The following is a 25,880-nucleotide window of genomic DNA, read 5'->3' on the forward strand; positions in this document are numbered from 1 at the left end:
TCCACCTCTGGCTTAGACCCATTGAAATAATTGGGACCTAAGTCCATGCTTAAATTTCAGCACATGCGTAAATGTTTTCCTGGACTGGGGCCTTGGTCAGTATTTTGATTTCCTATTTGTAGACAATATATAAGACTACCATACATGCCTAATTGTAAAATATTTAAAATAATAGACAATTAAGCACAAATTTTACCACAGCTGTTGGAGAGTTAATCAATTTTTTTTTTCAGGAACGTATTTTAATATTGCAGCTTTAAATGGCAGTGCAAATAGTATTATTTATCCCTGGGTAATACCAGTGGAATAAACAAAAATATCTGTAGCTGGAATGTGTATTTGACTATTGTGAACTAGTCACACTATATTAAATGTTGTGCTTTGCAGGTTCTCTGCTGATTTAAATGGTAAGAGAATATTTCTGCAGTCATATGCAAAATCTTGAACTAGTGTTTTTTCTTAGTGATCAGAAGTTACTGGCACCTTATTAGCTGTAACACCCAGAGGCAGGTAGTGATGTTCAGATGGTGCTGTATCTTATGCTAAAGAAGCCCTGAATGTTTTTCCCCACACACATTTGTGAGAGACAATTGGTGTAACTAAGCATGCATCTTATGTCTGAGTTGTCATAGAAATCAATAGTTGCAAAGCGTAATGAATAGGCAATGACCAGAATGTATCAAACTTGGAAGACAGAAGGGCAATAGGTAATACTAATCAATCACTATGGGGGGAAAACATAATTAATTACAGTAGTAATTATGAACTGATAAAGACAATGCACATTTCAAGTGGAACTTCAGGAGTAGTTTGCAGTGCCTTGTACAATTTTGTGAGCAAAAGATAGTCTCGGTCCTGTATTACAACTTGACATCCAAATGGTTAGATCACATTTCAGAGTGACTATGTTATCTCTTGGGTAATGGTTAAATGCTGATAAAAGATGGTGAAGCTCAGAGGAAAGATGGGGCATTCCCATTTATCTGCTGTTATCAGTCTGAAGAATCAATGAATTAAGCAAGATAGGCAGCACTCAGGCTATGCTCCTATTGTCAATAGGCTACCATTTGGGTGTCTCAGGTGTCAGGGTGGATGTGATCCAAATGGGGAGTGGGGAGACCAGTTGACAGCATGCATACATTAATGACAGCTTCAATAAATCCTGGCTCTTGTTATGGAACTTAATAAAAGAGCTTCTGTGTCTGAAATGTCTAATGCTGCTTATGTATGGCATATATGCAGTGTGAAAGGGGGAGTGGAGTGAGTTTAATGGCTGTCAGTTTTATATGCCTTTCTGTTATACTTATTTCAGACCTAGAAGGCACTGGGAATTCAAAATGGCAAGGTTGTCAAGGATAAAAATATGCAGCCTGTCTGTTAGAAAGCAGCATAGAAATAAGAATTATATACCTTCTTCATGCAGTACCTTAGTAACAGGCACCCAGATGATGATTCAGGATTCTCGGATGCCAAATGGGGGGAGAGGGGTCGTTACATATGACTCTTATTTAAAAAAAAAATCCTGAGCTATTAATTAGCTTATTTGAATGTTTTATGCCTATAAAAATGCAAGTTAAATGAAACTAGGGTGGTGTATGTGCTTGTTGTGGTTTTTTATGTATTCTTTGGGGTTTTGTTTGTTTATATGAACAGGTAAACCTTTGTTGACAAAATTATTATTACAATTATTTACTTTGAAAACTGGGGGAGGGATAGCTCAGTGGTTTGAGCATTGGCCTGTTAAACCCAGGGTTGTGAGTTCAATCCTTGAGGGGGCCACTTAGGGATCTGGGGCAAAATCAGTACTTGGTCCTGCTAATGAAGGCAGGGGGCTGGACTCAATGACCTTTCAAGGTCCCTTCCAGTTCTAGGAGCTAGGATATCTCCATTAATTTACCATGCTCCTCATGGACTCGTAAACTTTAAGCCAAAAGGGACCATAATGATTATCTAGTCAGTCCCTCTGCGTATGGCAGGCCACAGAACCTTACCCACTCACTCCTCTATTAGACCCCTTAACCTCTTGGCTGAGTTACTGAAGTTCTCAAATCATGTTTAAAGACTTCAAGTTACAGAGACTGCACCATTAACTCCAGTTTAAACCTGCAGGTAACCTATGCCCCATGCTGCAGAGGAAGGTGAAAACACTCCAGGGTCTCTGCCAATCTGACCTGGGGGGAAATTCCTTCCAAACCCCAAGTATGGTGATCAGCTGGACCCTGAACAAGACCCACCTGGGAACAAATTCTCTATATTAACTCAGTGCCCTCCCCTTCTATTGCCCCATCTCTTGCCATTTGGGACTTTTGCTCCTAGCATGTGCAGATGGCCACATGCCTTTGCAGGCAATCTCATCATCCCCTCCATGAATTTATCAAGCTCAGACTTGAAGACATTTAGGATTTTGGCTCCACTGCTCCCCTTGGAAGGCTGTTCCAGAACTTCAGTCCTCTGATGGTTAGAAACCATCTAATTTCAAACCTAAACTTCTTGATGTCCACTTTATATCCATGTGTGTTTGTATCAACATTGGCCGTTAGCTTAAATAACTCCTCTCCTCCCTGATATTTATCCCTCTGATGTATTTATAGAAAGCAATCATATCTCCCTTCAGCCTTTATTTGGTTAGGATAAACAAGCCAAGCTCCTTTAGTCTCCTCTCGTAAGGTAGGTTTTCCATTCCTCTGATAATCCCAGTAGCCCTTCTCTGCACCTGCTCCATGAATTCATCTTTCTTAAGCATAGGAGACCAGAACTGCATACAGTATTCCAGATGAGGTCTCATCAGTGCCTTGTTTAATGGTAATAACACTTCCTTGTCTCTACTGGAATTACCTCACCTGATGCATTCTAGGATTGTATTAGCCTTTTTCACAGCCACATCACATAGTCATCTTGTGATCAAGCAATACAGCCAGATCTTTCTCCTTCTCTGTTGCTTTCAACTGATATGTTCCCAGCTTATAGCAAAAAATCTCATTGTTAGTCCCTAGTGCATGACACACTTTCTAACTGTTAACTTGTGCTTCCCCTGTCTCTTGTACCCACCTGTTAGAGAAACCAGGTGAGTGAGAGTAATATCTTTTATTGGATCAACTTCTGCTGGTGAGAGAGAAGCTTTTGGCCTGAGCTCTGTGTGGCTCAAAAGCTTGTCTCTCTTACCAGCAGAAGTTGGCTCAATAGAAGATATTACCTCACCCACCTGGTCTCTATTGTATCCCATGACCAACATGGCTACACCTACATTGTATCCACCTGTTGCCTGCCATTTTATATTTAGATTGTAAAGCTCTGTGGGGAAGGAGCTATGTTTCTGTCATATGTGTAGGCAGTGCCTTGCAGAATGGGGCGCAGTCTCTGATTGGGACCTCTAGGCATTACCCTAGTACATATAATACAAAAGCTACTACTAGACTAGATAGTCTTGATTATTGTTGATTCAGGCTTGCTCAGAATAAAACAAACCAAAACCTGGGAATGAGGTACCTCAAGCCCAGATTTGGATCCCTCTTTCACCCTCTAGCAATCTTCCTAGTTCTGTATACTCTTACATTGTTCCAGTACTTCCACAGTGGTGGTATACAATGACTTCCCTGGGTGCCTCATTTACACCTCATTTCTGTGTATCATGACTATTAATTTAAACCCATCAATATAGTCTTGAAATAGGGTTTTTACTATGGTAACTTGAATAGCCTCCTAAATGCCTCTGTGGGATGGCTGTGAAAAAAATTAATGGCAACATCCTCATTTCAAGCATAGTCCAGTTAAGTGGTATTCAGCTTATGTTTGTGCTCTCACTCCATGTGCATCTCCCATTAATATCAGTGGAAAATTTACACATTGCTGGGGATGGGAGAGGGAAACGAAGCTGGGTAGTATTGTGCAGATCTCACAAGAGACCTTTGCCCTTAGTCTCAGTTTATTTTTTTTAGACTCTATGTATTTTTTCTCCTTACAGCATCACTTGCTGAGATAACTTTCAAAACATACAGTGGTGCTTGCAAAAGGGGGTTGCTTCTCTGATACATTTATGTTAATATAAGTCTACTTTGATGCTACATATAAAGTTCTTCATTACACTAGTGACATAGGGTCCAGTCCAAAGCCCATAGTGGGATCCTTACAGAGATTTCTTTCCTGTGCGACGTCTTGTGTTTTTAGGTATTAGGGCATGATTTAACCTTGAGTATTAACTAATTTTATGAGTAGAGGTAAACTCTGTGGGCCAAATTCTGGTTCAGTGACAAAAGTGCAATTCCCATTGATTTCACTGTAACTGTCTCTGTGGAACCAAGAATTTGTCCTCATAAGTTTAGACAGTCACTCATTTAATGACAGTTTTGTATGAATAGTACAATGCCAAATAAGAAAAACAAAAAAGTAACCATTTGAGAGAGGCTACCAATTATAAATATCACAGAGGGTGGTTCTGAGTTCTGCTATAATGTGGTAAAAACAGAACTGTACGTATCCAGAGTATTCAGTCTTCTAAATCCAAAGCCAAAATTTCATTTTCCAGGGATTGTCATTTCATGTTAGTATCATTCTCTGAAATTTTCTCCTCAAAAATGTCAGATATTGATATTAATAATTATCATCTGATTGTGCATGATATTTCAACCTCACCTGTCAGTTGCTTGCAGCTTGTTGGCATTTTTCAGCAAGCAGGTTTAAACTTTAGGTAGGCACTGGGAAAGGGGGAAAAAACCCTAAATGCAATGGAAAATGCAAGTTAATAAGATTCATAACAAGCCTTTTTCCATATAGGAAAATAATTATACTTTAAATTAAAGAAAAGATATAGCTTAATAGAAATTTGGTAAATGCTAGAGGATTTACATTATGGAAGATATTGAATTCAATAAACTATTGTAGATTACTGTTTATTTCTTAAAGCACACATTTGGGGATCATGAACTGCAAAGAAATGGAAGATGAAGTTGAAATTTTCCAACTTTGTAAAATAATAAACAGAAAAATAGTTCTTTTTCAGCAGTTACCCATTTTAGGAGAAAATGAAAACTTGTGATAGACCCGTCATTCTCAAGGATACATATAAATAGTTAAAATAATTTAGCATTGGCTGGCAGCTGACATACTGAATGAATGCTTGCCAGAAGGGTCATCAGAGCAATTTATGCCACAAAAACAGACGGAGGAGGTTGTAAATGGAAGGAACTGGGAGAAGGAGAAAGAGACAAAGAAGAAGTTAGATTATAAAGCAATATTTTTGAGTGATAAAAAAGAATTATTTTTCCCAAGCTATGAATAATATGCAATCAGTGCTGTGTGAAATGGAATTTGAAGATAATTAAATTCATCTTGAAATAAATTATAAATATATGCACAAAGAAAAGTAAAGGTGCTTTTTAATTGCACCTCTTTTGTACTTGTATTTTCAGATGTATACTGAAGAACCAGATTCTACACTGACAGTGTATCGCAAGTTCTAGTCGACTTCAATGAGTTTGGCATGTGCAGAGAATGCAGGATTAGACCCATATGTAGCTTGAGCATCCTGCTAAAGCACTGTTTTTTTCTGTCAATGTGGAAAGGGTTAAATAACTGAGATAAAATGCATCGCCGTAGGGTAGTGATTGACATTGAGTTTGGGTAAGTGGGGTTGACGGATGTTAGCTTTAGTAGTTGCAAGGCTACAATCCTGTTTTCACAAACCATTAAGATAATTTACCAGGCTGATTAACATCATGTCTGTGTACGAACTATGGGCATTGGTAGTAACTCATGGTATTTAACAAGCTAACGATTTACCTGTGGTTCTGATATCAGGTTTTTTTTTCCCCCATTTAAAAAACAAAACAGCCCATTGAAACAACATTTGTTTTTAGTAGAATAGCATGTTGGGAGGAGATTATAAATAGGTATTGTAGTTAATTACACAATTCATGTAACATGAACGTTTTCATCAGAGAATGTCTTATGAATCATATACTAAATGATATCTGATCTTTATTTGATACTTTATGTACTATACTCTTTTGCATAAATAAATATTGTATGAATTCCACTTTATTATGCTGTTATGCAGCAGTGGTAATTTGTAGATGCTGTCCACCTACAATGTATCAGTTTTACTATTTTTGTCTTTTTCATGGAATCAAGATTTGCTGTTATGAATGTAAAAATGTTAAAAAAAAAAAAAAAAAAAAACTTTATTTTTTTTTATATATTTTACAGGGAAAACTTGAGGTGTCTTACACTTTTAATCCTCCAGTCAGTGATTGCCTTGGGAGCATATTGTGGTGAATTGGTAAGTTTGTATCAATTTGCTTATTACCTTATTCAAATGAAATGTCACTTTGTGATATGGCTTTTAAAATAGGAGTAGAGCGCTTATTTTAACTGTATATTTGACACTTGTGTGGCTGTTGCTGGTCTGTGTCTAGTTTTGATGCCCACAATTCAAGAAGGATGTTTAAAAATGGGAGAGGGTTCAGAGAGGAGCCATGAGAATGATTAAAGGATTAGAAAACCTGCCTTATTGTGATAGACTCAAAGAGCTCAATCTATGTAGTTTAACAAAGAGAAGATTAAGGAGGAGCATGGAGAACAAATATCTACATAGGGAACAAACACTGGGCTCTTCAATCAAGTAGAGGAAGGTATAACATGATGCAGTGGCTGGAAGTTGTAGCTAGACAAATTCAAACGGGAAATAAAGCATACATTTTTGACAATGAGGGTAGTTAAAACAATTTACCAAGGGTCCTGGTGGATTCTCAATCGCTGACAATTTTTAAATCAAGATTGTATGTTTTTCTAAAAGATCTGATTATTTTTGGGAAAGTTCTTATGGCCTGTGTTATACAGGAGATCAGACTAGATGAGCACAATGGTCCCTTCTGGCTTTGGAATCTATGAAATAATCCTCTGCAGTGTTGTGGACTCAGCATTCTCAGTTCTAGAAGTTTCAGGGATGTGCTTGCATTGCTCAGCAGAAGAGCTGGTTGCAATGTATTATTATTATTATTTATTTCAAAATTTTAACAAAACACTTTGCCATAAATTTCCAGTATTTCCTTCCCCCAGCCTCTTTTTTTTAACCAGCTCTGCTGAACAGTGATCTTGCTGGTTACAGGAGAAGTAGCTGCATCTTGTTCAATCAATGCTTGTCTGACGGATGATTTCTACACAACTGAGATGAGTAAGGGAGTTAAGTTAGGAGGACGTACTGAGGTTCCACAGGGGATCTGGCAAATCTCTTCCTCCCGATAATAAAGTCATTGTCTAAGGATCTTTTTTCAGAAAAGAAATACTATGTTTTAATAATCTTTTTGATGAATTTGACCTTCAGCTGGGAGAATAAGAGTGGTATTCACATATTCCTAAACTCTCAGAACAATTTTGAGAAATGCAGTAGTCCAATGGATAGATCACTGCCCGGTGAGTGGGTGCGTCAGGAGCCTTGGTTTCAATTCCTTTCTCTGCTATTATTCACTGTATGACCTCAGGCAAGTAATTTAACTGCTCTGTGCTTCAGAATCCCCTTCATTCAGCCTAGTGAGAAAATACATATTGACTCTTCTTTTTGCAATAAAGTGGAAGTCATACTAGCGCTGGAGTCCAGGATTTCATGAATGCTAACCATGACAAGTTATATGAATGCTAATCATGACAAGTTACTAAATCATTTAACTTTTCTGGGCCTCAGTTATTCCATCTGTAAAATCAAGATGATAATATAATATACCCTCATTTATCCAAACTTCCTGGCTTGAAACAAGATGATGTCCTGCCCAACACTTTGAAGATTTCCTTTGAGCTCATTCAGTGTTCCCCATGACATTCACATTGAAGTTGTATGGTACTCTGCTACTTCAAATGTGTGTTGCAAAGATTAATGAGCTAATTCTAGCAAAGCCCCTGCAAAATAGAGGTCCCATTCATGCAAAATCCTACATGCAAGAAGCACTAAATGAACTAAGTGAGAGTTTGATGCATTAAGGGCTTGTGGAGTTATGCTCACAAAATACTTTGTAATGGCTTGTTGTTACTTTCATTATTTACTTGAATATATTTGATCAAGAAAAATGTATGTTGGTGGTATAGCTAGTACTACTGGCCACTCTCGTGTGATATCCTACTTTCAGCTCTGGTCAGTTCTTCACAGTAATGCAAGGAGAGCTTTTAAGCAAATATATTCTTTTATATAAAAGCACCACACATTTCAGAGCCCACTCCTGATTTCAGCAGGCAGCTTTCTGGACCCTCATTGCTATGTGAAGAGTGACCCTTTGAACTATCCTGCCACCTACCATACCTTTGACTAACAATATCAGCTACTCCACACAGTCAGTATCTGATATTTTAAAGGAAGATGAGAACAATCCAGTCAGTTGTGCAAACAGTGCCTGAAGGAACAATTTCTTCCTGATCCTTGCAGGTGAATAACAGCTTAATTTGTGCCCTAAATCATGTGATTTGATCACTCTCAAAATTATTTTAGCTAGCATAATTGCAAATATTATTAAAAGTAATAAAATTATCCAGGCCATTTTGTGCTGCTCTTAGTTTAAATGTACACTCAGCAATATGTTTTGTCTAAGACAAATAAGAATGATCCTAGAACCAAATGTGTACCCTTAAGCAGAATTATCTACATCTCTAATTTTGCAAAAAAACTTCTCTATTGCAGTACTTAGCCAGTGATTTTAAAGAAAAGTAAGTAAATAAATGAGATAAACGTGCATACTTATATTTCATATAAAAAAGAAATCTGATCCCTGTGTTTATGCTCTGCTCTGAGTAATAGTTTCCTCTGCATGTTGAAGATTTAATTACTCAAATTTAGCCTATGGGATTATGAGAAAATGCCTCTAATCGTGTGTCCTAAACATTCAAAAATAAATTTCTTTGGAGCAATCATTGAGATTAAAAGCCTGGGGGGTGAGGAGAGAAAGTTTAATATGGATAAATTGTGTGCTTAGATTTTTTTTTTAACCTAAACCTACCTAGGTATTGCCTATTACATGCTGTACCTTATATGTCATGCTAAATCATTCTAAACTTTCACACAGTTTCTTTTGGAGATGGTTTCAGTGCTGTATCAGGTGTCACATATTTCACCAAATTTTAGATTGACAAATTGAGTGCTAACGAGGATGATTCTAGGAGTGAAACAATTTCTCCAATTTATGAAAACTTTATAAATCAGCTAATTTTACCTAACTAAAAATCTTTTAGAAATATAACCAGCATGCAGCTTCTGCTGTACAATATCAAAATCAGGAGGACAACAGATGACTCTGAATTAAACAAAAAAAGTAATGTATCTTTGTTAGCCTGGAAGTGCTATTTCAGCCATGGAGATGTATTTGGGGTTCCAACCTCTCTGTTCATTAGAGGAGTAATAAAAAGAGCATGTCTACATGAGCACTTACTGTGCAGCACACTCCAGCATGCTCTTGTTGTGTCCCTGTGGATGTTCCTTCTATGCACTAAAAGTTGCCTAAGGCACACTGACATGCCGAAGGCTGAAAAAGTACTATGTCAGAGTGCACTAGGAAACTTTTAGCAGGATCTACATGGGCACTTAGTGCACAGCATCCTGTAGTGCAGTAGATTTACACCCTCCCTTTGCCACGCAGTAAGTGCTCATGTAGACATGCTTTCAGAGTAAATTTCGCTGCCATTTAAGTCAATGGCAAAACTCCCATTAACTTCAGTGGGGCCAAGACTTCATCCTTAGACTTTTATGAATGGAGAAATGTCTGCCTAGTTATCAATGGCACGTTCTTAAGTTACACCTACAGAAGGAACTTTGGGGGGATCCAGTGGACATAGTGTACTTAGATTTCCAGAAAGCCTTTGACAAGGTCCCTCACCAAAGGCTCTTACGTAAATTAAGTTTTCATGGGATAAGAGGGAAGATCCTTCCATGGATTGAGAACTGGTTAAAAGGCAGGTAACAAAGGGTAGGAATAAATGGTAAATTTTCAGAATGGAGAGGGGTAACTAGTGGTGTTCCCCAAGGGACAGTCCTAGGACCAATCCTATTCAACTTGTTCATAAATGATCTGGATAAAGGGGTAAACAGTGAGGTGGCTAAGTTTTTAGACAATACTAAACTGCTCAAGATAATTAAGAACAAAGCAAACTGTGAAGAACTTCAAAAAGATCTCACAAAACTCAGTGATTGAGCAACAAAATGGCAAATGAAATTTAATGTGGATAAATGTAAAGTAATGCGCATTGGAAAAAAATAACCATAACTATACATACAATATGATGGGGGCTAATTTAGCTACCACTAATTGGGAAAGAGATCTTGGAGTCATTGTGGATAGTTCTCTGAAGACGTCCACGCAGTGTGCAGCGGCAGTCAAAAAAGCAAACGGGATGTTAGGAATCATTAAAAAGGGAATAGAGAATAAGACGGAGAATATATTATTGCCCTTATATAAATCCATGGTATGCCCACATCTTGAATACTGCATACAGATGTGGTCTCCTCATCTCAAAAAAGATATACTGGCATTAAAAAAGGTTCAGAAAAAGGCAACTAAAATGATTAGAGGTTTGGAACGTGTCCCACATGAGGAGAGATTAAAGAGGCTAGGACTTTTCAGCTTGGAAAAGAGGAGACTAAGGGGGGATATGATAGAGGTATATAAAATCATGAGTGGTGTGGAGAAAGGGAATAAGGAAAAGTTATTTACTTTTTCCCATAATACAAGAACTAGGGGCCACCAAATGAAATTAATGGGCAGCAGGTTTAAAACAAATAAAAGGAAGTTCTTCTTCACACAGCGCACAGTCAACCTGTGGAACTCCTTGCCTGAGGAGGTTGTGAAGGCTAGGACTATAACAGGGTTTAAAAGAGAACTAGATAAATTCATAGAGGTTAAGTCCATTAATGGCTATTAGCCAGGATGGATAAGGAATGATGTCCCTAGCCTCTGTTTGTCAGAGGGTGGAAATGAATGGCAGGAGAGAGATCACTTGATCATTACCTGTTAGGTTCACTCCCTCTGGGGCACCTGGCATTCGCCACTGTCGGTAGACAGGATACTGGGCTGGATGGACCTTTGGTCTGATCCAGTATGACCGTTCTTATGTTATGTTCAGTGTTGTTATTGAAAGACGACTGCTGTATTTGTAGCTGATGAAAAAGGACAGAATTAATGGAGTGGGAAGGGAAAGACGCCACAATATTATGCTTGTTCTGATCATAGAAAGGAAAAAAAACCCAGAACAATAATGATAGCTTCACTATCAAACTTTTTAATACACTGTGTTCATATTCTGAATGAGTTGAAAATAAAAACATAAAAATTGTTAACACTAATTGTCATCTGGATGTCTTTCAGTGCTGGAAATAAGATTTCGTGGCTGTAACTTCTGTGTCATTAATTTGAATTCAGGGCATGTTGTTTGAGGTTGAAAATTATTTAAGTCTGACAATTATTTGGTGGTCTATATGAAATCTGCTTGTGGACTGAGCCTAAATGCAATAGACAAGTGACTACATGATGAAACCAGCACAACTTATTATACTAGTTTGCACTTTCTTTCAGTCTCAGCAGAGAGGTCAAAAATCAAATTGGCCATGGACAAACTGCACCTCACACCTAATTATGATCCCTTTGGTTCAGAGATGGGGGAGCACCTTGTGGAAGTCTGAACTGATATTTGCTTTTTGGTTAGACAGAGAACTTCAGTCTCGAGGGTTTGTCAGTTTAGAACCTTTTGCCAGCACTCAATTCACTTTTCACCACAACCCTATGGTCTAATCAAGATAAAAATTTAAGAAGGAGAAAAATCTCATATTAAATCTTTACTGTTCCTAAAAATATCCTTAGAAGAATGTTAGAATGGCTTAACTCAGGCAGTCACCTCTCTTGAAGCAGTAGTGATTAAGAAATCAGTCTTAATGGAACTACAGAAGAGCTTGCTATAGCACAGGAGTATTGCTAATGAATATGTTTCCACTTCCAAAACTGGAGGGGTTTTAGGTAATTTAGCTCTTTTGGAGATCTGACATCATGTGGATAAACACCCAAATCAAGCAAGGAAATTTTGGTAGACCAAACTCAGGCATTTTTGAAACACAATGATCAAAAATGTCTGTTATCCCTATCTTAATAATTAAAAATTGCAAGTGTTCTTGGCCACCATACAAGAAAGTAAAGTTGACAGAATTGTACCCAAACACTGTTACCAGTTATGTGACATACAGGGCAACATGAACATTTAGTTTGTGACAAGGTAGTGTGTAAAATCTGCCACGCACTAAGTGTCCTTGCAGATCCTGCTGTTATTCATTTATGGTAGGGATAAAGTGAAAACTGCCAAAAGCCAAGCAGAATTGGACCTTGCAAAGGGAATTAAACCCAATAGTCAAAGGTTATATAGCTGTATAAATAAAAAGAAAACAAGGAAAGAAGTGGGACCGCTAAACACTGAGGATGGGGTGGAGATTAAAGATCATCTAGGCATGGTCCAACACCTAAAAAAATACTTTGCCTCCATTTTAATGAGGCTAATGAAAAGCTTGGGCAGTGGCAAGGGGGCAAATGAGGACATGGAGGTAGCAATTACCACATCTGAGGTGGAAATAAAACTCAAACTGCTTAATGGGACTAAATCAGGGGGCCTGGATAATCTCCATCCAAGAATATTAAAGGAACTACCACATGGAATTGCAAACCCAATAGCAAGGATGTTCAATGAATCTGTAAACTCAAGGGTCGTACCCTATGACTGGAGAATTGCTAATATGTTACCTATTTTTAAGACAGGAAAAAGTGGTCTGGGAAACTACAGGCCTGCTAGTTTGACCTCAATTATATGCAAGGTCTTGGAACAAATTTTGAAAGAGAAAGTAGTTAAGGACATAGAGGTTAACAGTAATTGGGATAAAATACAACATGGTTTTTCAAAAGGTAGATCGTGACAGAGAACCTGATCTCCTTCTTTCAGAAGATAACTGATGTTTTAGACAAAGGAAATTCAGTAGATCTAATCTAACTTGACTTCAGCAAGGCATTTGTTACAATTCCATATGGGAAATTACACTGCTCTACAGCGAAAATGCTTCTGAAATAAATGTAGTCAAACTTTACTAATTCTGGGTCACTGAGAACGAAAATTATGCTTAAAATTGTTGATTGGCTCTAGTTTTCAAGATATGCTATTGGGTCAGTATATACGACCCTTGACTTGGGAATGGCGGAGGATAAGTGAGTTATAAAGGGAAGGGATCTCAATTTAAACCAGAAATGACTAAAATACATCTTTGACTGGGTCTATGAATAAATCTATGACTGGGTTTGGACAGTACTTGCTTTTTAGGCAAAACAATGAATGATGCAATCTGAAGCTGGTATTGCATCATACATGATATGAATTGCATCATGTTATTCCTAGAAGTCATGGATGATGCAATCATAACGAAGCTTACATCACTCTGCTGAACAAATTGCCCTATATCAGCTCTAGAAATCATACAGTGTCGTGCTCTCTTATTTGTCAGTGTTTGATTTTGCAAAGGGACACATTTCTGTTTAGCCAAAGTGAGCAGAGATGCCTCGTACCTGTGTGAACAGTGCAGATAACTTCTGCTATGTTTGTGGTGAGGTGACTTTTGCATCACAAAAGCGCAGTATAACCACTATGGTTAAGAAAGCCTATCACCTTTATTTTGGCTGCAAAATTGGAGATCAGGACAAGAGGTGGGCCCCACACATATGCTGCAACACTTGTGCAACAAATCTTCGCCAGTGGTTGAACAGGAAAAGGAAATCTATGCCTTTTGCAGTGCCAATGATTTGGAGAGAGCCAACAGATCATGGCAGCAATTGTTACTTCTGCATGGTGCCTCCAGTTGGGAAAGGTGTGTCAAAGAAGAAAAAGTGGACTGTGCATTATCCAAACATTCCATCAGCTATATGCCCAGTACCCCACGGAGAAGGACTGCCGGTTCCTGATGCACCAGAATTATTCTCACTTGAGTCAGACGAGGAAGAGGAAGAGGACGAAACTTCTGGTCCTGAACCCTCAATGTCACAGGACCCACATTTTCTCCCATCCTCCTCCTCTGAACCACACCTCATAACACAAGGTGAACTGAATGACCCTGTCAGGGATTTGGAACTACCCAAGAGTAAAGCAGAGCTGTTGGGCTCCAGACTACAGCAGTAGAATCTCCTGGCAGGTGATGTTAGGTTTTCCATGTTCCGTGACCGTCATAAGGATCTTGTCCCATTCTTCTTCATGGAAGGTGAACTTGTAGCCTGCAACAACATCGATGGTGTGATGGCAGCCCTCAACATCGTTCACGATCCAGATGAGTGGAGACTGTTCATTGATTCATCGAAGACGAGTCTTAAAGCTGTTTTCCTGCATAATGGCAATGTTTTGCCATCAATTCCAGTTGGTCATGCAGTCCATATGAAGGAAACCTATGACAACATGAAACAACTTTTGAGGTGCATAAACTATGACCAACATCAGTGGCAGCTTTGTGGCGATTTGAAAGTTGTTGCTCTCTTGCTTGGTCTGCAGACTTGATACACAAAGTACTGCTGTTTTCTCTGCGAATGGGATAGTCGTGCAAGAGATTCCCACTACATCAAGAAAGATTGGCCACTCCGACAGTCATTGGAGCCTGGGAGGAAAAGTGTTCAGCATCCACCACTTGTTGAATCAAGGAAGATTTTGTTACCGCCCTTACACATCAAGCTGGATCTGATGAAGAACTTTGTCAAGGCCATTGACAAAACACAAGCAGCTTTCAAGTACTTCTGTGGAAAATTTCCAAGGTTAAGTGAAGCTAAGATAAAGGAAGGTGTCATTGTTGGTCCTCAGATTCGTGAACTTCTTCGAGATGATGCATTTGACCATGCACTGCGTGACAAGGAAAAGACAGCATGGAAAGCCTTCCAGTTAGTGGCATTAAATTTTCTCTGAAACAACAAGGCAGACAACTACAGGTTGTTGGTGGAAAACCTCCTCAAGGCATACAAAAGCCTTGGTTGCAACATGTCACTAAAGATACATTTTTTGCACTCTCATCTAGATTTTTTTCCACCGAACTGCGGAGCAGTGAGCGACGAGCACGGCGAGCGATTTCACCAGGACAGTGCAACAATGGAGAAACGCTATCAGGGCAAATGGAGCCCATCAATGCTTGCAGACTATTGCTGGACAGTGACAAGAGATGCTCCATTTAATGAATACAAGAGACAAGCCAAGAAGCGCCGAGTAGACACTGAATAGGACTAAACCATGTGCATAATAGGTTTTTGCCTTTTGTTTCATAATAAATTTTATTTATATAACCCTTTTGTTGATTTTTAAAGTGTTACATAAACAGGACAGGTGAAATATTATCATGTAAAGCAACCATAAACACATGAAAAGACCTAGGTTTACAATTTATGATTAAAACTTTATTATCTACACAATATACATAGACGTAAAATGTAAAAACTTAAATATCTTAGAAACAGTAGCCAATCAGTTGTTTTAATTGTCATATTTGAATTCAGCACATCAACATACATAATAAATAGCACATTTTATCTCTGAAGCAGACGACTTCTCAAAAATTGTAGACCAGTGTTATTAGTTAAATTGGAGAAGATGGGGATTGTTATGAGAATTGAAAGGTTGAAAGGAACTGGTTCAAGGGGGGACTACAACCAGTCATACTGAAAGGTGAGCTGTCAGGCTGGAGGGAGTTTACTCGTGCAGTCCCTCAGGGATTGGTCTTGGGTCCAAACTTATTTAATATTTTTATTACTTACCTTGGCATAAAAAGTGAGTATTCACTCATAAAATTGGCAGATGACACAAAGTTGGGAGGTATTGCCAATACTGAGGAGGACCAGAATATTATACAAGAAGAGCTGAATGAGCTTGTAAACTGGAGTAATAGAAATGGGATGAAATTTAAGTGCAAGGTCATGCATTTAGGGACTATCAACAAAACTTTTTGCTATAAGCTGAGGATGTATCAGTTGGAAGTGATAGAGGAGTAAAAAGACCTGGCTGTAGTGGTTGATTACAGGCTGAGGATGAGCTGCCTTGGCAATGCGGCAGTGAAAAAGGCTAATACAATCCTGGGATGCATCAGGTGAGGTATTTCCAGTAGAGAGAGGGAAGTGTTATTACCATTATACAAGGCACTGGTGAGACATCATCTGGAATCCTATGTGCAATTCTGATCTCCCATGTTTAAGAAAGATGAAGTCAAACTGGACCAGGTGCAGAGAAGGGCTACTGGGATCTTTTTTGATAATTTTTGAGGATTTTTGAGGTAGAGATGGAATCGGAGACGGAAGTGTTGAGAGTCTCTGGGTTAGGCTAAAAGGGGTAAAAAACAAGGGAGATGTCATGCTAGGAGTCTACTACAGGCCACCTAACCAGGTGGAAGAGGTGGATGAGGCTTTTTTTAAGCAACTAACAAAATCATCCAAAGCCCAAGATTTGGTGGTGATGGGGGACTTCAACTATGCGGATATATGTTGGGAAAATAACACAGCGGGGCACAGACTATCCAACAAATTCCTGGACTGCATTGGAGACAACTTTTTATTTCAGAAGGTTGAAAAAGCTACTAGGGGGGAAGCTGTTCTAGACTTGATTTTAACAAATAGGGAGGAACTCGTTGAGAATTTGAAAGTAGAAGGCAGCTTGGGTGAAAGTGATCATGAAATCATAGAGTTTGCAATTCTAAGGAAGGGTAGAAGGGAGAACAGCAAAATAGAGACAATGGATTTCAGGAAGGCAGATTTTGGTTCAGCTCAGAGAGCTGATAGGTAAGGTCCCATGGGAATCAAGACTGAGGGGAAAAACAACTGAGGAGAGTTGGCAGTTTTTCAAAGGGACACTATTAGGAGCCCAAAAGCAAGCTATTCCGCTGGTTAGGAAAGATAGAAAATGTGGCAAAAGACCACCTTGGCTTAACAATGAGATCTTGCATGATCTAAAAAATAAAAAGGAGTCATATAAAAAATGGAAACTGGGACAGATTACAAAGGATGAATATAGGCAAACAACACAGGAATGCAGGGGCAAGATTAGAAAGGCAAAGGCACAAAATGAGCTCAAACTAGCTACGGGAATAAAGGGAAACAAGACGACTTTTTATCAATACATTAGACGCAAGAGGAAGACCAAAGACAGGGTAGGCCCACTGCTTAGTGAAGAGGGAGAAACAATAACAGGAAACTTGGAAATGGCGGAGATGCTTAATGACTTCTTTGTTTCGGTCTTCACCGAGAAGTCTGAAGGAATGCCTAACATAGTGAATGCTAATGGGAAGGGGGTAGGTTTAGCAGATAAAATAAAAAAAGAACAAGTTAAAAATCACTTAGAAAAGTTAGATGCCTGCAAGTCACCAGGGCCTGATGAAATGCATCCTAGAATACTCAAGGAGCTAACAGAGGAGGTATCTGAGCCTCTAGCTATTATCTTTGGAAAATCATGGGAGACGGGAGAGATTCCAGAAGACTGGAAAAGGGCAAATATAGTGCCCATCTATAAAAAGGGAAATAAAAACAACCCAGGAAACTACAGACCAGTTAGTTTAACTTCTGTGCCAGGGAAGATAATGGAGCAAGTAATTAAGGAAATCATCTGCAAACACTTGGAAGGTGGTAAGGTGATAGGGAACAGCCAGCATGGATTTGTGAAGAACAAATCATGTCAAACCAATCTGATAGCTTTCTTTGATAGGATAACGAGCCTTGTGGATAAGGGTGAGGCTGTGGATGTGGTATACTTAGACTTTAGTAAGGCATTTGATACGGTCTCGCATGATATTCTTATCGATAAACTAGGCAAATACAATTTAGATGGGGCTACTATAAGGTGGGTGCATAACTGGCTGGATAACCGTACTCAGAGAGTTGTTATTAATGGTTCCCAATCCTGCTGGAAAGGCATAACGAGTGGGGTACCGCAGGGGTCTGTTTTGGGACCGGTGCTGTTCAATATCTTCATCAACGACTTAGATATTGGCATAGAAAGTACGCTTATTAAGTTTGCGGATGATACCAAACTGGGAGGGATTGCAACTGCTTTGGAGGACAGGGTCATAATTCAAAATGATCTGGACAAATTGGAGAAATGGGCTGAGGTAAACAGGATGAAGTTTAACAAAGACAAATGCAAAGTGCTCCACTTAGGAAGGAAAAATCAGTTTCACACATACAGAATGGGAAGAGACTGTCTAGGAAGGAGTATGGCAGAAAGGGATCTAGGGGTTATAGTGGATCACAAGCTAAATATGAGTCAACAGTGTGATGCTGTTGCAAAAAAAGCAAACATGATTCTGGGATGTATTAACAGGTGTGTTGTGAGCAAGACACGAGAAGTCATTCTTCCGCTCTACTCTGCTCTGGTTAGGTCTCAGCTGGAGTATTGTGTCCAGTTCTGGGCACCGCATTTTAAAAAAGATGTGGAGAAATTGGAAAGGGTCCAGAGAAGAGCAACAAGAATGATTAAAGGTCTTGAGAACATGACCTATGAAGGAAGGCTGAAAGAATTGGGTTTGTTTAGTTTGGAAAAGAGAAGACTGAGAGGAGACATGATAGCAGTTTTCAGGTGTCCTAAGGAGGAGGGAGAAAACTTGTTCACCTTAGCCTCTAAGGATAGAACCAGAAGCAATGGGTTTAAGCTGCAGCAAGGGAGGTCTAGGTTGGACATTAGAAAAAAGTTCTTAACTCTCAGGGTGGTTAAACACTGGAATAAATTGCCTAGGGAGGTTGTGGAATCTCCATCTCTTGAGATATTTAAGAGTAGGTTAGATAAATGTCTATCAGGGATGGTCTAGATGGTATTTGGTCCTGCCATGCGGGCAGGGGACTGGACTCGATGACCTCTCGAGGTCCCCTCCAGTCCTAGAATCTATGAATCTATGAATCTTCCGAGGAATGGAAAATCTACCTTATGAGAGCAACAGAGGGTCCTGTGGCACTTTTAAGACCAACAGAAGTATTGGAGCATAAGCTTTCGTGGGTGAATGCCCACTTCAAGACCTTGCATCTGATGAAGTGGTCATTCACCCACGAAAGCTTATGCTCCAATACTTCTGTTAGTCTTAAAGGTGCCACAGGACCCTCTGTTGCTTTTTACAGATTCAGACTAACACGGCTACCTCTCTGATACTTGATACCTTATGAGAGGAGACTCAAAGAGCTTGGCTTGTTTAGCTTACACAAATGAAGGCTGATGGGAGATATGATTGCTCTCTATAAATAAACCAGAGGGATAAATGCCAGGGATGGAGAGAAGTTATTTAACGTAAAGTGCCAATGTTGACAGAAAAACAACTAGCCATCCAGAAGTTTAGGCTTGAAATTAAGTGAAGGTTTTTAACCATCGGAGGAGTGAGGTTCTGGAACAGGGGAGTAGTGAGGGCAAAAAATCTAACTGGTTTCAAGAGTGAGCTTGATAAGTTTATGGAGGGAACGGTATGATCAGGTTACCTAAAAAGGCCAGTGGTCCATCAGTAACTGCTAGCAGCAAATATCTCCAATGGTGAGTGATTGGACGCTATATGGAGAGGGCTCTGAGTTACTACAGAGAATTCATTCCTAGGTGTCTGGCTGGGGAATCTTGCGGACATGCTCAGGGTCTAACTGATCACCATATTTGGGGTTGAGAAGGAATTTTTTCCTGGGTCAGATTGGCAGAGGCCTTGGGGTTTTTTTGCCTTCCTCTGCAGTAAGGGGCACAGGTCACTTGCAGGTTTAAATTAGTGTAAATGGTGGATTTACTGTAACTTGGTCTTTAAATCATGATTTGAGGTCTTCAGTAACTCAGCCAGAAGTAACAGGTCTATTATAGGAATGAGTGGGTGAGGTTCTGTGGCCTGCAATGTGCAGGATGTCAGACTAGATGACCATGATGGTCCCTTCTGACCTTAAAATTTATGATTCAGAAATTGGATTTTTTTTTTTTTACAATCTGAAGCAATGAAAATCTCACTCCTCATTCATTGCATACACTTACCCTTCATGGTTAAATACTCTCTGTCAACTTCTCAAAATACATTCACAAATAAATAAATTATATAAGCTTATCAACCTTTTAAACATCTTTTACAGTAAATGTAAAGGAATCATAAAAGTTTGGACTTTGAATATGGGGTCACCAACCTGAAAAGGCTGTGAAATGCCACTCTTGTCCAATCTCCCTTCCTGCCATTCTTGATTTATTCTTTAGATGTAGCCCAGTGGGCCAGCTCACCTGTATTCTATTGATTGCTTTGTTGTTTTGCTTTATTATATTTAATAGTAATGCAAGAAACCTACAGGCTTTTATCCTGTAAAATTTGGCTTTAGTAGATAGTGTGAGCTTGAGGCCTATAACCTTTTGTATAGATAAACTTAAATAACTTATAAGTTATAGGAAACTAAAAGTAGCATGCAAGAGTGGGAATTTTTTTCAGAATACTGGCATTAGCCCCCCCGCCCCCTCCCTCCCAGAACATAGCTGACACCAGCACAGAACATTGCTAATACCAGCATCTGGAAGGTTCCGGACAGAACCTCCAATTGCAAAGGTGCCATGACAGCAAATTAATGTGTATGCTAATAGGGTAACATCATACATATACTAACCTATAGAAAACGGATACCTTAAGGGAAGGAAATACAAATAAGGACATTGATTGAATATGCATTGGTCATGGCAGCATCAGCGTAACCTGTTATAAAAGTAACATCCCGGGGCAGCAGATAGGCTGGAGAGATGTAGACCTTGGGAGGGGTCAGAATGATGGCCACCGGGGAAGATGAGAACAATGACGGAAGTGAGGTTCTTACCCACGAAAGCTTATGCTACCAATACTTCTGTTAGTCTTAAAGGTGCCACAGGACCCTCTGTTGCTTTTTACAGATTCAGACTAACACGGCTACCCCTCTGGTAATAAGAAAGATAATGGATAAGTATAAAAAAAAAGGTGTAAGTATGGACGTTTAAATGTACTTTTTGATTATTTGTATTTGCCTTGTTAAGTTTAAGTGTGTGTTTAACTTTGCTAAATTATTCATAAATTATATATTTGTAGATATATATAGAAAGTTCCTATGGTGCAAGTGTTGCACCGGTGCACATTGGGGTTCCCAAATTATATAATAATTACTGGGCCTAATTTTGGAACAAAAATCTGTTAATCCTCAAGTTACAAATATATTTACCCAATTTTGGGTCAGGTTACATAGAGTACATTTTCTATATATTATCCAGCCTAATTTTCAATCTCCTGAGTGATGAGGTATCCTCTCATATCTCTTGAGAGAGGGGGGGGTGTTAGAGTATAGCAAAGCCACAGCTTCGAGACTGTAGCTACAATGATTAGTGATTTTTTGTTCAGCTTCAAGCCTCCAGAGCCAGGTAAATCCTTACAGAAAGTATTATCCTCTACCAAGACTGTTATTCTGTAAGGACACTGAACTAGTTTCCTGTTGCTGGCTCAAGTGAATAAGACCAGATAGAAAAAGGTTTCTGCTTGTATTGGATTTACCAGTCCAAGCCTCTCGAGGAACATTTTATTATTGCAACCAACATGCTTGGCAAGTTGCTTGCTGGCCTATCAGTAATTGGAAACTGCAGCTGAAATTGATTTTAGATAATTCTGTGGTCACCTGAAACACACTGCCCCCTTTTTCTTTTTCTTTTTCTTTTTCTTTTTTGAGATGTTGCAATGTAATATTCCCTCATGCCTTTTTCATATTGTACCGGGAAAAATGGCCTCTTCTTTTGTTAATGAAACCATAACTTTTCTGCATTAAGGACACATTCACTGTAGCCTCCTAAAGCAAGGACAGTCTCACTAAAATATCACTGAGATAAGCATGTGCACTATAGGTTAAATACTTTCTTATATATCCTTTGCTATCACACATATAAAAACATCTTTGTGAAATAGATCTTAAGTAAAGGTTAGGCTAAATATTTATAGCATTTACAGATGACAATATCCTCTACACTGCAAGTGAGACTTCTGGTGACCGATTTTCTTGTGCACATGCCCACACACCCGAGCAAAGACATGTGTGCATTTTCCTGAGTGTTATGGATCAGTTCATGTAATGTAGAATATTTAATGATGGCCATAGTAAAGGTTTTTCTAGAGCCAATACTGTTTTGAGACCATGCCGTTTTATAAGTGGAAAGTATTAAATTATTCCCCTAGAGAACCTCTCTGCAGTTGGATCATGACAAGATGTTTTGTGTGTAGAGCTGGTCAAAAATTTTCTGACTGAACGGTTTTCCATCGCAAAATGCCAATTTGACAAAGTCAAGACATTTCATGGAAATATATTGATTTCATTTTTTCTAAATCAACAAAAATTATTGGAATGCTTCATTCTGACAAGGTTGAAGCTCTTTGTTTTCACTTTATCATTTTAACTTTTGTGTTATATATTTTATTTATCTTATATAGAGAGATATAGATATATGGATGTATAATCTCTGAATATTTATATTATTCCTTGTGGAATCAGTTTTTTTTTGTTTGTTTTTTATTTATTTATTTTTTTGTGCATTGTGGTGATGAACAAGTAGATGTCCTGTGGGATTGGTAATGGAATACAGAGCTTTCCAGATCTAGGCAATCTTATAAAGTCCTTTCCAGTTTATTAGTGACTGAAAGGAGTTTTAATGTTACTGAATGTTGCACAGTTGAACTATATGTCTTAGTAAAGAGGGTTTTTTTTCTAATAAATTGGCCCTGATTAATTGCCCTGTTATCTGAATGTGCATCACTGACTTACATTATGCAGTTGAGTCATTGAAAGTACATAAAACTGATACTCTAGAGCATGGGTGGTGGGCATAATAGGCCGGGGAACCTAAGCCTCCCCAAACCCATGTGGCCCCACCCATGCTCTTCCCTGAGCTCTGCCCCTCCCCTAAAGCTGGCGGAGGGGTCAGCTCAGGACAGTGGCTGCCTGGGGCTCAGGGCAGCTGGGGCAGGCGGGCCAGTGCTCAGGGCAGTTCAGCCAGGGCTCCTTCGGCTGTGTTAAAGTCTCGGTGTTCTGGTGGGTAAGGGGGAGAGTGCGAAGGGCAAGGTAGGGGTGGGATCGGTGTTCGCCTCCCTGAAGGGGGGGTTCACGCACTGCCCATGCTCTGGAGTTTGTGAAATGTAGGTAGATGTATGAAAAGAGCTACAACTTGCCCTAAATAACATTTGTATTTTTGTCTTTGAAAGTAAGCACCATAAGTGTGTTAGAAGTGCAGTGTTAGAATTGACTCTGAGCATCTTTAAACAGCATATTCTGATCATAGGACCTACACAGGCTACCTGTGTCGTTGGACCTTAACACCATGAGCATGATTCTCCTCTCTCTCTGGTGTAACGCAGAAGCAGTTCCACTGAAATCAATGGGAACCTGGTCCTGTGAATATACATGTGCAATTAAATAATCCTAGTACTCAGTGTTAAAGATAATATTCTGACTTTAACTGTGGCCACTATATGGAAGTTCTTACTCAGGCAACACCTCCATTCAAGTTAATGGAAATTTTTAAGTGGCAGTTAAAAAATGCTGAATCAGGTCTTATGTAAGGTATTTATTCCACTGTAGCTCTATGAAACAACTGAGATTACAGTATTCATTATCAACCCAGTCACTGTATAACAGTTTTAAAAATCTTTATCTGGGGTGGATGAAGACTGGAAGTAAGAAGAGAAAGAGTTAGAATACTGATCAGTAAACCCAAGGCAGTGATGATGATGATTCAAGTCAATCCACTATATATTGTTAAATATTTCTGCTGTGCCTATTTTATTTAATGACATGACACATGCCCTTTCACACAGTAGAATGTCCTCATCTAAATCCCTCTGTTTAATTTGGCAGCATGTCATATCTCAGAAAAAAATATCTTTTGAATAATTCTGGAAAGGTGAAGTGAAAATCAAGGTATCTGCATAGATGTGAAAAATATTAATAGTGAATTAAAATGGAAATTTCAGTAAATGGCTTTTGCAAACATTGGGTATGATTCTCGTGTACAGTTCAGTTACTGTGCCTCTCTCTGGCAGCACAAAGGAGCTGGAGAGGATAGATCCAGCCCTCACCCTCTTGGGGTTGTAGAGCCACTGTAGCAGCTCTATACCACCTACCTTTCCAGAGCATGGCATATGGGGCTTCTCTGTGCACACAGCTACCGTTCATATTAGTGTAGGAGATCGGAAATGCAATTGACATTCAACAAAACAATGAAACTAACTAGATACAATAGGTTGTCAAATTCACAGAGCAAAAAATGGATAATTTAAATCTTTCTTTTAATAATCTTTATTGTGTTCCTTACTGCAAAATCAATGGGTCTGGTGTTTTCAGATGGGAATTTGATTCTCAAATTGATAGTGTCCTTTTAACCTATGTTTGCTGATGACTATGATTGGATCATGGTTGTTTTCATATTTGCTGAAGGTTTCCTGTTCTGTCTGGAATTTTTATCAGATCAATTGTTCAGTCTCCTGCTGATGATTTTCTTCTCTCATATATGTTCATATCTGTAACCTAACTAAATGATATACCTTTTTGAGCAGTATTGCTTTCTGTCTTAACAAGCCAGGCAGAGTTTCAATATTCATTCTAAAAGAAACAGAACAGCTATAAATCTCAATAATAATACCTTATATAAATATCGTACCTATCTTGAATGATCCCAAAGCACTTTACAAGTTATTGCAGGGCTCGGAGTCCAGAGGTTACTATATGAAGTTATTATCTAGACAGGAACCCCTGTATCTGCTCTGTCTTTTGGTAAGAGGAAAGGGAGAAATTTGTGATGATCTCTCTAGTGGGAACAAATCTGTGATTAGTTTTACTAAATCGCTTAGTAGATGAAAACTGAGCTTGCTAAGAAGTGATTTTAATTGTTCTATGTATTTTCATCATCATTGTTACTGTTTGGTCTGTTTAATCTGGAATGTGTAAGAAAAGTAAGACGATCAACAACACAGGACCACAATTTATATTGTGTACTTTGGAGTCAAGTAAATTCCACAATTAATTCCCTCATCCTGCAATGTGTTGCACATGGAGGGGACCTCTGCATCCATGTGGAACCGAATATATTGAACTGGAGCTATGAGCAGGTGCAAGGGATTGCTTATGAGAAATCCACTGCACAAATCTAATCGCTGACTTGGTCATGGAGCTCTAGAAAGAGAAATAATAATGTATGATTTGTTCACTACTCCAGAATATATGGTATATAAAAGCGAAAGATATTCACTTCTCCTACCACTTGGTTACTAAATCATAAATGTGTGTTAAGTTCAATCAATTGTTTGTGTCTTTCTGACAGAACAATAACTAATATGACTGAGAACGACTTCTGCATGGACATGTCAACTTTCTGTTACTATAGATGACTGTTCTACTCCCACTGTTTCTTGACTGTTTACGTATTTATCTAAAGTAATAATAATTATAAAATGTAAGTCAGCAGCTCTTAGCACATATATCTTTGTTGCTGACAAATTCAATTAAAGGTTTTGCTAGCTAAACCAATCAAATTACAGGTAGCTTAGAAAAGGTCAGCTCTGAATTATTGTTTCCCATAATAATTTCCCAAGCCATTAAGTCTGTAAAATCCATTTGACACTGAAACCCATAAAAGTAAATAATAAGGTACAAAGTGCTCTGATTGTTTGTGGGCATTCTAAAGCATAAAGCTCAGCCTGTCCCCCACAACTTGCTAACGTTGTCCACATTGCAGCATAGTCAGAGGTAGGGTTCGGGCAGCCTGTGCATTATTAATCTCTCTTTTTAGGGAGCTACAGTTCAACTCCAGAAATGTTAACTCGAGGCTGAAAGTTGCTGTGCAGATCTATATTTAACAATTGAAATAGCCTTGCCTTAAGAATGAAGTAGTGT

General features: G+C 38.8%; 1 protein-coding gene across 39 annotated transcripts in view; it reads left to right on the top strand.

The window, feature by feature from the left end:
• Positions 1-25,880, top strand: part of PTPRD (protein tyrosine phosphatase receptor type D) — a 1,673,772-nt gene that overhangs the window by 375,926 nt on the left and 1,271,966 nt on the right. For all 39 annotated transcript variants that reach the window (XM_065549568.1, XM_065549595.1, XM_065549566.1 and 36 more), the window contains exon 3: positions 6,202-6,274. The gene's annotated coding sequence lies outside the window, so the exon portion shown is untranslated. The remainder of the gene's footprint in view (positions 1-6,201; positions 6,275-25,880) is intronic.

Source organism: Chrysemys picta, chromosome 6 (assembly GCF_011386835.1).
Source record: "Chrysemys picta bellii isolate R12L10 chromosome 6, ASM1138683v2, whole genome shotgun sequence".
Classification (NCBI taxonomy): domain Eukaryota; kingdom Metazoa; phylum Chordata; order Testudines; family Emydidae; genus Chrysemys; species Chrysemys picta.